Raw genomic sequence first — 14855 nt, 5'->3', positions numbered from 1 at the left:
GTGTGCGCTGTGGGGTCGTGGGTGCCACGGGGATCTACCAAGCATGCATGCACCGAGGCCAAAACCTTTCTCCTCTCGACAGATTTCTTTCTTTCCAATCTGTATCCACCTGGCAACCCCACACGCAAAGGGCATGATCTGCTCGCCATGAGACAGAAGCCAATCGTCAAGAGGCAAGATGGTGGTAGAGAAAGGGCATTTTATTACAGCTTGCTAGCAAGGGGGAAGATGGCCAAAGAATGTCCAAAAGAACCATCTTAAGGGGAACACAGAATCTTGAGTAGTTATATAGGCCAGTGGGTTATAGGGGAGGGGGTCAGGAGTGTTGACCCAGAAGTTGCCACACCAGATCTTTTCAGTTTTTCATTGATGATGGCTATCAGCATAGACTTTCTGTCTGGGGGTCATTGCATTCCTAAGGAACTCAAAAGAATGAAGTTATTGTCTTACTGCAGCTGGGAGGTATATGCACAAGTAGGGGTTGTAAAATCTGCAGAGCAGGTGGATCTCCTGGAGGGTACATACCTAGCTGGGTTAGTCAGGCAGAGGTCATTTAAAGTTATAGTATGGTTTCTTTTCTACAATATGGCTTCCCTTATGTCAACCTTTTGTTGAGCTGGTTTCATTATCACTGTGGCCAGGATTTCCAGTACCATGTTGAAGAGAAGTGGTGAGAGCAGACATTCTTACCTTACCGTACCTTACCTCACCCGGCTCTTAGGAAGGAAACATTCCAATTTTCATGTTAAGTGTGATGTTAGCTGCCTCTATCAAGTTAAAGAAGTTCCCTTCTATCCTGAGTTGCTGAAAATTTATAAAATGCTTATCCATTAAAGTAATATGTTTTTCTCCTTTAGCCTGTAATATGATAGATGACCGTGTTAGTTTTCTGTTGCTGCCGTAACAAATCACCACAAAATTAGTGGCTTAGAACACTTCTATGGGTGAGAAGTCCAGTGCGGTCTCACAGGCTAAAATCAAGGTGTTGGCAGGTTGTGTTCCTTTCTGGTGGCTCTAGTGGAAATCCATTTAGGTTGTTGGTAGAATTCAATTCCTTGTGACTGTAGGACTGAGGCCCCTGGGTTTTTTCTGGCTGTAAGCTGAGGGCTCCTCCCAGCTCTGATAGGCAGAATGATAGCTCCCCAGAGATGTCCATGTCCTAATCCCCAGAGCCTGTGAATGTAGTGTTATGTGGCAAAGAGCACTTTGCAGATGCGATCAAGTTAAGGATCTTGAGATGAGGAGATTCTCCTGTATTACCTGGGTGGACCCAGTGTAATCACAAGGATCCTTATAAGTGAAAGAGAGAGAGAGGCAGGAGAGTCAGTCACAGAAGATGTGACCCCAGAGCAGAGGTTGGAGTGATGCGGGAACAGGAGCCAAGGAATTCAGGCTGCCTCCAGAAGCTGATAAAGGCGAGGAAACAGATTCTCCCTAGAGCCTTCAGAACAAACGCCACTGCCAACACCTTGATCTTAGCCCAGTGGAACTGATTTCATGCTGCTCATCTGCAGAACTGTAAGATAATAAATTGTGTTTTTCAAAGTCACCGAGTTTGTGGTAATTTGTTATAGAAGCAAGAGGAAACATACACTGGCTTCTAGAGGCTGTCGTATTCTTTGGCTGGGGACCCTCCTCCTCCATCTTCAAACCCAGCAGTGTGGGTTGTATCTCTTTGCATCACATTGCATTTCTTTGACCCACTTTCCTACCTTCCTCTTCTGCTTTTAAGAACTCATGTGATTAGATTGTACCCTTCTGGATAGTCTAGGATACTTTCCTATCTTAAAATCAGCTGACTGGCAACCTTAATTCCCCTTTGCCATGTTAACACCAAGTATTCACATGTTCCATTATTCTGCCTTCCATAGTTACAGTCATTGATTTTTTTATTGTGGTAAAATAAACAGATAACATCAATTTTACTATTTTAACAATTTTTAAGTGTACCGTTCAGTGGTATTAAGTACATTCACGGTGTTGTGCAACCATCACCACCATCCATCTCCAGAACTCTTTTCATCTTACAAAACAAACTCTATACCCATTAAATAATATCTCCCACTCCCCCCTCTCCCCAGCCCCTGGGAACCACCAGTCTACTTTCTGTCTGAATTTGACTACTCTAGATACCTCATATAAGTGGAATCGTACAATGTTTGTCCTTTTGTGATTGGCTTATTTTACTTAGCATAATATCTTTAGGGTTCACTCACACTGTTGCATGTGTCAGAATTTCTTTAAGGCTGAAGAACATTCTGCTGTGTGTATATACTACATTTAGTTTATCCAGTCATCCAAACATAGTCATTTGGGTAGTTTGCACTTTTTGGCTATTGTGAATAATGCTGCTGTGGACATGGGTATACAAATATCTGTACAAGTCCCTGTTTTCACTTCTTTTGGGTGTATACCCAGAGGTGGAATTGTTAGGTCATATAGTAATTCTGTGTTTAATTTTTTGAGGAACTACTATACCATTTTCCACAGTGGCTGCACCATTTTAAATTCCCACCAGCAATACATGAAGCGTTCCAACTTTTCTACGTCTTTGCCAATACTTGTTTTTTCTGGGTTTTTTTTTTCATCCTGTTGGGGTGAGGTGGTATCTTGAGGTTTTGATTTGTATTTCCCTGATGATTAGGATGTTGAGCATCTTATCATGTGTACTGGCCACTTAGTATATCTTCTTTTGAGGTTTTTTGCATATTTCTGCTTTTTTTGTTGTTGAGTTATAGGAGTTCTTTATATATTCTGGATATCAATCCCTTATTAGGTAGATGGTTTGCAAATATCTTTCCGATTCCATGAGTTGCCTTTTCACCCTGTTAAAGGGTCCTTTGATACACAAAAGTTCTTAGTTTTAATAAAGTCCATTTTATGTACTTTTTCTTTTGTGGCTTATGCTTTTGATGTCATATTCAAGAAATCATTACCAAGTCCAGTGTCATGAAACATTCCCCCTATGTTTTCTTCTTAAGATTTTTATTGTTTTCTTACATTTAGGTTTTTGATCCGTTTGAATTTTTAATGGTCTAGATTCATTCTTTTGTGTGTGGATATCCAGTTTTCCCAATGCCATCTCTTGGAGAGACTGGTCTTGGCACCCTTGTTGAAAACATTTGACCATATTTGTGAGGTTTATTTCTGAACTCTTTATTCTATTGGTCTCTATGTCTGTCTTTATGCCAGTACCACACCATTTTGATTACTGTTGCCTTGTAGTAACTTTGGAAATCAGGAAGTGTGTGTCTTCCAACTTTTTCTTTTTCAAGACTGTTTTGGCTATTCAAGATCCCTTATGATTTCATATGAATTTCATGATGTATTTTTCTATTTCTGCAAAAAAAAAAAATTATTGGGATTTTGATAGGGATTGCGTTGACTTTGTAATGCTTTCAATAATATGACAGTTTTAAGTTCCAGTCTGTGAACATGGGATTTCTTTCTTTTTGTGTCTTTCTTTCAGCAATGTTTTATAGTTTTCAGTGTATGTCTTTTGCCTCCTTAACTTTATTACTAATTATTCAATTCTTTTTGATGCTGTTTGTAAATGGAATTTTCTTAATTTCCTTTTTGGATTCTTCATTGTTAGTATGTAGGACCACAACTGATTTTTGTATGTTGATTTTATATCCTGCAACTTTGCTGAGTTTTTTTTGTGGAACCTTTAGGATTTGAGTTGCCCCCTTTACATATTGCTGAATTTGATGTGCTATTATTTCAGTATTTATGGTGTTCATAAGGGATATTGGCTGTAGTTCTCTTGTAATGTTTGACACGGTACGAGGGTAATTCTGGCCTCATAAAATGAATTAGTAAGTGTTCCCTCTGCTCTATTTTCTGAGTTTGTATAGTATTGCTATTATTTTTTCCTTAAATGTTTGATAGAACTTACCAGTGAAGTCATCTAGGCCTGGAGTTTTCCTTGTAGGAGAGTTTTTAACTGCAAATTCAATTATGAATTCCAATCTACCTTTTAATAAGTTAGTTCATCACCATAAAATATTCTTGTTGGCATAATTTAACATATTTTCCCTTGAATTTTTGTCTCATATGTTTTAATCTTGGCTCTCTTGCTTTTTGTTTATGGCTGTGTGGTATATTTGGATCTACTTATTTAAAAATAAACATAAGTGTACATCTTGAATTTTCACATAATGAATAGTCTTTCACCAAGGGTAATCAGTATCCTGACTTTAACATTACAGATTAATCAGAAGCACATTTTTATTAAGCCTTATCTAAATTAAATCATAAAATGTGTCTTTCGGGTCTAGCTTTCATTAGGCATCATGTTTGTGTGATTCGTCCTTGTTGCAGAAAGCAGTAATTTGTTAGTTCTCATGTGTAAATATACTAGAATTTATTTGTCCATTCTACTGTTTTAAAAAGTGCTGCCATGAACCTGTATTCATGTTTTTTGGTGAACATACATGTGCATTTCTATTGGGTGTATTCCTAGGAGTAGATATACACGGTTATCCAGACTGGTTGTATCAGTTTAGACTCCCACCAGCAGTGTCTGAGAATTCTACTTGCTCCAGAGCCTTACTTCCATTTAGTATTGCCTGTGTCTTTCATTTTAAGCTTTGTGGTGCCACCCACTTATTATTTTTGTTAAAGTAATTGTAGATTCATATGCAGCTATAACAGATCTTGTACACTTGCCCAGTTCCCCCACCAGCAGCATTTTGCAAAATGATACTATATCATCACAACCAATATATTGACATTGATGCAATCCACAAATCTTTAGATTTCCCTAGTTTTTTTATGTATTAAGTTCTGTACAAATTTGTCCCTTTTGGAGGACAGAAGAGTTCCAAGGACCCCCTTCTTGTCTTTCTATAACTACATCCATCACCTACCTGCTTTCTTCCCACCTGCCTCCCTAATCTGTACTCATTGCTAAAATTTGGTCGTTTCAAAAGTGTTATGAATGGAATCATACAGTAAATAAACTTTTGGGTTTAGCTCTTTTTGCTTAGCATAATCCTGGGAGAGTCACTTTCCATTTTTAGCCTTCCTGTGTTACTTTGTTTTAGAGGTGTTCCCTGTGGAAAACATACGGTTGAATTAATTTTTTTGAAAAACTGTCCTCATCTTTAATATAATTGAACCGATTTCTTTTTTTTTTAAAGATTTTATTTTTTTCCTTTTTATTCCCAAAGCCCCCAGGTACATAGTTGTGTATTTTTAGTTGTGGGTCCTTCTAGTTGTGGTGCGTGGGACGCTGCCTCAGCATGGCCTGATGAGCGGTGCCATGTCTGCACCCAGGATCTGAACTGGCGAAACGCTGGGCCGCTGCAGTGGAGGGCACGACCTTAACCACTGCCATAGAAACGGCTGGCCCCTGAACCGATTTCTTTATACTGTGATTGATACGTTTGGCCCACTTCCTGCCAGCACATGCTTCCAGTTATTTTGCTTCCTTCTAGTTCCCTTTTCCCCTTCTTTCCTGATCACATGTCCTTCGTGGCTTCTTTCCTCTGGTGTTTTTGAAGGCTTTTACCTTCTCCTATTGAATTAACTACCCCAGAAAAATTTCCAAGCCACTTCTGCCTGTATGTCAGCATTCTTATACAGTATTTTTATTCATCCATCATTTTAAATTATTTTTCACCAAGCACATGCTGCTTTCATAAACAATACAGAAATAATTATTTTGAAAATGTGGAGATTCTGGTGTATCCTTCCAGATATTTTTCTATCCATTTATAAATTTGCTCTATGGCAAATGGGATATGATACATACTTTAAAAAAAATTTTATCAATATATCAGATAGTATTCCTTGTCAGTATATTCAGAACTATGTCACTCTCAACTACAGGACAGTCTTTCACGGTGTGAATGTGCCATAAATGAACCGTTACTCTGTTGACTGATTGATAAACATCTTCAAATAATTCTGTAGAAAAAATCCTCAGTCATTTAGTATATAGAGGTACATTTGTTTAAATATTACTTTTGAATAAATTCTTAATACTGATAGGGTCCTTCTAGTTGTGGCATATGGGACACCACCTCAGCATGCCTTGATGAGTGGTGCCATGTCTGTGCCCAGGATCCAGATGGGTGAAACCCTGGGCCGCTGAAGCAGAGCACAAGAACTTAACCACTTGGCCATGGGGCCGGTCCTGCACTGCCATATTTTAAATTCTTAGTTTTAATTATGATTACTGTTCATTATTCTTTTTAACAATTGGTTTAATTTTTGCCCATTTAGACCTCAAGATAAATTTTCGAATCATTTTGTCATGCTTCAAAAATCTGACATTTTGATTAGAATTACAGAAAACCTAAAAACTATATGTTAATTTAGGGGTGGGGTGAGGAGAGTGACAACTTTGCACTAGTCAGGTGTCCCATCTATTCTTCCTTTCAGGTTTATTCTGAACACTTAAATATGTTAATTCATTTATATAGCTTTTTAGAAAAATCAGTGTTCACACTTATAATTCATTTCAAAATTGTAAAAACCTGATAAACCCTATCTGACCACTTTGCTTTTTTGCAAAACCCTTCAGTGTTTTATCTCAATTATTTATGGAGAACACACTCTCTGGCCTCTATTGTTGCAGTACAAGTATAATTCAGTTTAATTCTGGTTTTTTGTTTCAGAGTTTTTCTTTGATGGGTATTTTTACTTCTCTTGTTCAGGGTGCACAGTGCTGCTTGAATGGCATTCTATGCCATTGTTCAATTCTGGAAAACAGCCACTCTCATTCTCTGCTGTTCTATCCTGTATTATCTCTACAGTCTTTCTTGGTAATTTTCTTAGACCTACCTACCAGTCATCTACTCTGCATTGTCTAGGCACTATTTAACCTTGTCCCACTGAGGTTTTTTCACAATTCCAGTGACTGTTATTTGTCACTTCTGGAAATCTGATTTAGCCTGTCGATTAAGGGCATAGACTCTGGAGCCAGACCGCTTGGCTTAAATCCCAACTCTGTCGCTGCCGACTCACGTGACCTTGGAAAGTTGTTCAGGCCATGCATCAGCTTCTTCATAAAGCTGTGGTGCAGATTAAGTGTTAATATAGGTAACAGTGCCCTGGAACAGTCTAATGACAAAAAAGAGCTATATGAGTATTAAATATTTTTCACAGTATATTGTTTCTTAGATTCAGCCTTAGTTTAGAAATACTCACAGGTTGTATTTATTTTCATTTTCTGAGGTTTGTGGGGTCCTAATCCTGCTCTTTATTGTCTGCGTGTGCCCTGTGTCTGCTCATCTTCAGTCAAGTATTCTCCGTGGAATTCCAGTGTGGAAAGAGGGTATAGCTTGAGGGAGGTGTTGGGCTTGCTTTGTCCATTTCCCAGAACAACAGGTGGGCAGCAGTGGGCTGAGCAAGCTTTCTTCTTGGACAACAGATATAAATTCAGAGCCCAAGCCAGGGAGCTAATATTTTTCACTTGAACTTTTCACTAGGGTGAAGCCATTTGAACCTGGAAGTCAGCTATCTATCTAAAAAGATGCTTCTTTTAGTTGCCATTTCTAAGTATAATGTAGCAAGAAATTTTGGGATCTACTTACTCTGCTTTATTACCAGAAATGGAAGTCTAAGGAATGAATAAATCTTATAATAGGTATCATTACTGTGGCATTTTACCAGAATCTATTCATCTGAGTATATTAAACTGAAATAAAATTTTGTGAATGTTAAATATTTTTTACTTCCTAGAACTATCTGGTACAGCTCTTTTTTTCTAAAGATTTTATTTTTCCTTTTTCTCCCCAAAGCCCCCCCAGTACATAGTTGTATATTCTAGTTGTAGGTCCTTCTAGTTCTGCCATGTGGGACACCGTCTCAGTGTGGCTTGATGAGTAGCACCATGTCTGCGCCCAGGATCCAATCTGGCGAACCCTGGGCTGCTGAGGTGGAGCATGGGAACTTAACCACTTGGCCACGGGGCCGGCCCGAGTAAAAGCCTATTTGAAATTTAGACACTGGGGGAGAGAAAAAGACTACCAGCTAATTTGAATATTTCTTATAGTAAGGAACCAAGAGACACTAATAATATTCTTGGTCTCTTTTTAAAAGATATTAGTGTAAAGGTAACCAGTAGATCAAAAATAGAAACTTCCCTAAGCATCAAAATTGATGGAACCCAGCTCCCATAGTGAAAGAATTTATATAGGTGATTTACAAAAATGATAGAACTATTACTAAAGGTACTGGTAATATTAATAAACAATTTGGCTTAACTCATCCCTAAAGGGACAAAACTTTTAGAGCAGCTACCAAAGTGCAATCCAAGCTAAAACAAGGATCCAGAAGGTTAGAAATAAAAGGATAGGCAAAGATGAGACAACTGAACATGAAGAAGGGGTTAAATACTTGTCTGCAAAAGTAGAATTCCGACCCCCAAAAAATTTATAATACTGAAAACCACGATTCTCAGTGAAGATAAGCCATTACTAGCCATGCAGTCCCAAACACAGCAACAACTTTCATAAAGCAGAAATTACAGGTAGTATAAGGAGAAAGCACAGTGATAGACATGATCATACCTCTCAGGCCAAAACAGATCAAAGTAACGTATGAAACTCGGATGTTCAAAAGTACACCTTTTTGAACACACATGGGACATTCATATTTAAGCACCAAACACCACCACCACCAGAAATTATACAAATAGCCTTATGTCACCATGATGGAATGTAACTAAGAAATTAATAACAAAAGTGGGCTCCTTTCACCTGGAAGGTTAAAAACATGCTATTGTCAGATTTATCTAGTCTGGTGGCAAATGAATTAGCTATCATTGAACTTACAATATTTCACCTAGTAATATTAACATGCACATCATTTATCCGTAATAGGCCAGTGAGTGTGATGGTGCTATGTAAGACTGAGGTTCGTTATATGTACTTAGCTTTTTATAAATAAAAATTGAGTATATTTTCCTACTCAAACTCTTCTTACAACGCAACAGTAAGACAACACATTTAAAAAATAAACAAAGGATTTGAATAGACTTTCCTCCATAGAAGATATCCAGGTGGCCAATAAGCACTAGAAAAGATGCTTAATATCATTAGGGAAATGAAAATCAAAACCATGATGAGATGTCACTTCCTACTTCATCACAAGAGACTAGAATCAAAAAGATGGAAAATAACATGTTGGGAAAGTAAAATGGTGCAGCTGTTTAAAACAGTTTGTCAAAAAGTTAAACATAGTTACCATATGACCCAGGAATTGTACTTGTAGGTATATATCTAAGAGAACTGAAAACATATTTTCATACAAAAAGTTGTATGTGAATGTCATAGCAGCCTTATTGATAAAGCCTGAAAGTGGAAATAACCCTGATGTCTCATCACTGGATAAATAAAATGTGGTATATCCATATAATGGAATATTAATCAGCCATAAAAAGGAACAAATACTTATACATGCTTCATGGATGAACCTTGGAAACATTATGCCAAGTGAAAGAAACCAGACACCAAAGGCTACATATCATATGATTCTATTTATAGGAAATGTCCAGAACAGGCAAATCTATAGAGACAGAAAGTAGACTAGTGGTTGCCAGGGGAGGGGATAGTGACTGCTAATGGGTACAAGGTTTCTTTATGGAGTGATGAAAACGTTCTGAAATTAAATAGTGATGGATGCACGACTCTGTGAATTATATTAAGAACCACTGAATTATATACGTAAAAGGGTGGATTATGGTATGTGAATTATATCTCAAATGGTGCTAACAGTATCTGCAGAAAGCATCTACCATCTCTGGGACTCTTGAGAACAAAGGGAAGAAGTTGAGGTGATCAGAACCTCACATGGGTCTCTCAGAACCAGAATCCCAGCCTCTCAGAAGGGGGAGCTACCCAGCTGGTGCTAGTCTCTCTAGAGGGGTAAGGATAAGACAAATTTGTGCAGTACCTACAATGAAGCAAACAAAAACGTCTGGAGTGTAACCAACTATCCCTGCTAGAAGAAGGGCCATAGCTAGGCACAACTCTGCCAGGAGTTCACCCTGTTTTTGTCTCCCTCTAGGGGAATCCTATGCAGGATCTAACAGGGAGCCAGCTGGCAAGGCAGAAATGTGGTTTTGCAGTATCTGGGCCCCAGCCCCAGCACGCCAAGTCCTCAGCATCACATGTGGGTTTGGAGCTGAGAGACAATAGCTTAACAGGGCTAATCAGCATTTAGCAAGTTAAAGAGAAATCAAGAGCCTTCGTGCGTGCGTGCGTGCGTGCGTGCGTGCGTGCGTGTGTGTGTGTGTGTAAACAAAAAGTGGTTAAAAGGTATAGTGGAAGACAATTTACAATAACAAAAAACCCTAGACATAAAAAATATGCAAAATTTTGCAAATAGACGTGAAGAATACTATAAAACTCAGCAAGATGCCTCAGAAGTCTCAGGAAGACTCAGCAAGATGTCACTAGTAGGTTTTTTCTTAGAGATACAGAAACTGATTACTAGGTTCCACTGGAAAGAACACACAACAAATAACATATTAAATAAAAAAGAGTGTTGCTAGCCCTACCAGATATTGGAACATGTTATAAAGCCTCTATCAATAACACAGTGTGGGATTGGCACATGAACAGATAGACCAATGGAAAGTAATTTTTAAAAATCCAGAAATTGGTCCAAGGACATTTGGAAATTTAGTGAATAATAAAAATGGCATTTTAAGTTAGTGGGAAAAATAAGTAATTTAAAGAAGTAGTATTCTGACAACTAAATAGCCATCTGGAAAGGATAAAACTGGCTTCATCTCTTGTACTGTACATCTAAATTAATTCCAAATGGATCAGAGATATAAACATAAAAAAATGAAACCTTATGAGTCCCAGAAGAAAATGTAAGTAAATTCTTTGATAACCTAGAAATAGGGACTCTTCTCAACATGGACTCAAAGTCCAAAAGAAATAAGTGAAAAATCGGTGAAGTGTTAATATTCTATAGATATAAGAAATCAAAGACTTAAACAATTAACATCAGTCCTTTTCAAACTCTTCCAAACTCATGCTATGAGGCCAGCATTACCCTGATAACAAAACCAGACATGGACACTACAAGAAAAGAAAGTTACAGGCCAATATCCCTAATGAACATAGATGCAAAAATCCTCAAAATATTAGCAAACCAAACTCAATACATTAACAGGATCATATACCATGGTCAAGTGGTGTTTATTCCAGGGATACAAGGATGGTTCAATATCAGTAAATCAGTGTGACATACCACATTAACAAAATGAAGTATAAAAATCATATCTCAATAGATGCAGAAAAAGCATATGACAAAATTAAACATTCATTTATGATAAGAACTCTCAACAAAGCAGGTATAGAGAAAACATACCTCAACATAATAAAGACCATATATGGCAAGCCCACTACTAACATCATACTCAATGATGAAAAGCTGAATTTCCTCTAAGATCAGGAAAAAGACAAGGCTGCTCACTCTTGCCACTTTTATTCAACATAGTATTGGAAGCTCTAGCCAGAGCAATCATTCAAGAAAAAGACATAAAAGGCATCCAAAAAGGAAAGAAAAAGTAAAACTGGCTCTCTTTGTGGATGATGTGATATTGTATATAGAAAACCCTAGACTCCACCAAAGAACTGTTAGAACTAATCAACAAATTCAGTAAAGTTGCAGGATACACAATTAACATACAAAAATCTGTATGCTAGTTAACAGGCTATCAGAAAGAGAAATTAAGAAATCAGTCTCATTTACAGTTGCATCAAAAAGAATAAACTACCTAGGAATTAATTTAGCCAAGGAGGAGAAAGACCTATCATAAGACACTGGTGAAAGAAATTGAAGACAACACAAATAAATGGAAAGATATTCTGTGCTCTTAAGAATTAATATTGTTAAAATGTCCATACTACCCAAAGCAATCTACAGATTCAGTGCAATCCCTATCAAAATTCCAATGGCATTTTTCACAGAAATAGAACATACAAGCCTAAAATGTGTATGGAAGCACAAAAGATGCCGAATAGCCAAAGCAATCCTGAGAACGAAGAACAAAGCTGGAGGTTTCAGACTACAAAGATTTCAAACCATATTACAAAGCTATAGTAGTCAAAAAAGTATGGTATTGGCATAAAAACAGACACACAGACCAATGGAACAGAATAGAGAGCCCAGAAATAAACCCTACACGTATATGACCAATTAATTTACAACAAAGGAACCAGGAACATACAGTGGAAAAGGAAAGTTTCTTCAATAAATGATGTTGGGAAGACTGGACAGCCCCATGCAAAAGCATGAAACTGGACCACTAACACACCATAAACAAGAATCAACTAAAAATGGATTAAAGACTTGAATGTAAGATCTGAAACCATAAAACCCCTAGAGGAAAACATGAGTGGTAAGCTCCTTGACATTGGTCTTGGCAGTGATTTTTTGGATGTGACACCAAAAGCAAAGGCAACAAAAACGAAAATAAACAAGTAAGACTACAACACACTAAAAAGCTTCTGCACAGCAAAGGAAACAAAATGAAAAGACAACCTATTGAATGAGAGAAAATATTTGCAAATCATCTGTCTGATAAGGATATCCAAAATACATAAACACATACAACTCAACAGGAAAAAGCCAAGCAATCCGATTAAAAAATGGGCAGAGTAACTGAATAGACATTTTTCCAAAGAAGATATACAGATGGCCAACAGGTATATGAAGATGCCCAACATCACGAATCACCAGGAAAATGCAAATCAAAACCACAATGAGACATCACCTCATCCCTGTTAGAATGGCTGTTATCAAAAAGACGAGATAAGTGTTGACAAGGACGAGGAGAAGAGGGAGCCCTTGAGCACTGTTGGTGGGAATGTAAACGGTGCAACCACTATGGAACAGTATGGAGGTTCCTCAAAAAGTTAAAACTAGAACTACCACATGACCCAGCAATTAATTCCATTTAGGAAGCAAAATCACTAACTCGAAAAGACATCTGCACCCCCGTGTTCACTGCAGCATTATTTACAATAGCCAACACATGCAAACAACTTAAGTGTCCATCGATAGATGGATAAAGAAAATGTATGTATACACAATGGAATATTATTCAGCCATAAAAAAGAAGGAAATCCTGACATTTGTGACATGGATGGACCTTGAGGGCACTGTGCTAAGTAAAATAAGTCAGAGAAAGACCAATACCATATGATTTCACTTATAATGTGGGATCTAAAACAAAACAAAACACCAAACTCAGAGAACAGACTGGTGGTTGCCAGAGGCGGGTAGTGGCATGGGGAAGGGGCACAATGGGTGAAGATGGTCAAAAGGTACAAACTTGCAGTTATAAAGTTAGTAAGTCCTGCGATGTCACATACAGAATGGTGACTGCAGTTCATAAGACTGTGTTGTACATTAGAAAGGTGCTCAGAGCAGATCTTGAAAGTTTCCCATCACAAGAAAAAAGGAAACAATTGTAACTGTGTGGTGTGACGGACGTTTGCTAGACCTACTGTGGTGATTCTTTTGCAATATAGACACGTATTAAATCATGTTGTGCCCCTGGAACTGATAATGTCAATTATATCTTAATTTAAAAAAAAATCTTCCTAAACTAAGGAAAGAGCAACCTAATAGAAAAATGGGCCAAAAATATGAACAGTTAGTTCACAGGAAAAAGAAAATCAAATGGCTTTATAATGAAAAAATGTTCTCTCTCATAATAAATTAAAACTACCTGATACACTATACCATTGCTTATGAGAGAATGATAAAAATCCAGTTTGACAGCGTATTCTCTTGGTAAGGCTCTGGGGAGAAAGGCACTCATCACCATTTCTAGTAGGAATAAAGAAATGGTAGAATTCCTATGGAAGTAGTGGCATATGTAGCAAAATTATATACATTCACTCTTATATACATTCACTCTTTGATGCAGCAATCCTACTTCTGGCATCTCCCCCAAAATGATAAGACTTCATTGCAGCACTATTTGTAAAAGGCAGAGATTGGAAACAACCCAGATGTCCATCAATACATCCATACAGTGGAGTACTGTGGGGGGGGGGGATAAAAAAGCAAGGTATAGTTAAGTAAAAAACAAATCAGGTACAAAATAGTGTATACAGCATGCTAGCTTCTCTGTAAGAATGTATGTGTACTGAGTGTGTACTCATACATTTGCTTGTATTTACACGGTTACCTATATGAGAAAGGAGGGAACATGGGTTGGAGAGAGGGAGAATGGATTCCTCTCAAAGTACCTTATTTTATAGTTGTTACCTTCACAATCACTTAAATGTTTTCACAGAGTTAAAATAAATCATGAAAACAAACCAATCTCTAAAAATTAGGAGGATAAAAAGGGAAGCAAATGGACCAAATTGTATGTCAAAGTTGGTAACATAATCAAACAGAAGAATTTTTTTTTCAAGTGATTTTCAAACACAGTATTTCAATTACAGCACCCTAGTGTATCTGTCTTGGTGACAGAGCCAGAAAGTCATCTTACGTTAGTAATATATTGGCATAGATAGTTGAAACAGTTGTATGCGTTGTAGATTAAAGCAAATAGGTTAACGTGTGAATGTAATTAGGAACTAAGATTTTCAGTTTGAAGTACAAGTATAAAGAAGAAAGTAGTGAAATGAAAACTCCAATCTTTGCATATGCAAACGCAAAGAATTTTGCAAGAACATGGTAATTAAAAACTTCAATGGGTGGATTTTTTTTGCATCATAAATCCATTTAACTGTCAAGTGCTTAGTAAGCCAAGTTCTATAATCTCTCTAATGTTTCCCTGACTTCTCACTGTGTTGAAAAGTTTTTCTGAGTTATTCCTAAGGCTCTTTTCTCTCATCTTCAGCCACGTTAATTTACACACATAG

At 37.4% G+C, this 14855-nt stretch overlaps 1 protein-coding gene across 18 annotated transcripts in view; it reads left to right on the top strand.

The window, feature by feature from the left end:
• The window catches only part of WDSUB1 (WD repeat, sterile alpha motif and U-box domain containing 1), a 55689-nt gene that overhangs the window by 40068 nt on the left and 766 nt on the right, over positions 1-14855 (top strand). The gene's annotated exons all lie outside the window — the stretch shown is intronic.

The sequence above is a fragment of the Equus przewalskii genome, chromosome 17 (assembly GCF_037783145.1).
Source record: "Equus przewalskii isolate Varuska chromosome 17, EquPr2, whole genome shotgun sequence".
In the NCBI taxonomy this organism is placed as follows: domain Eukaryota; kingdom Metazoa; phylum Chordata; class Mammalia; order Perissodactyla; family Equidae; genus Equus; species Equus przewalskii.
Note: the sequence above shows the minus strand (reverse complement) of the source record. Positions and strands in the feature narration are given on the sequence as shown.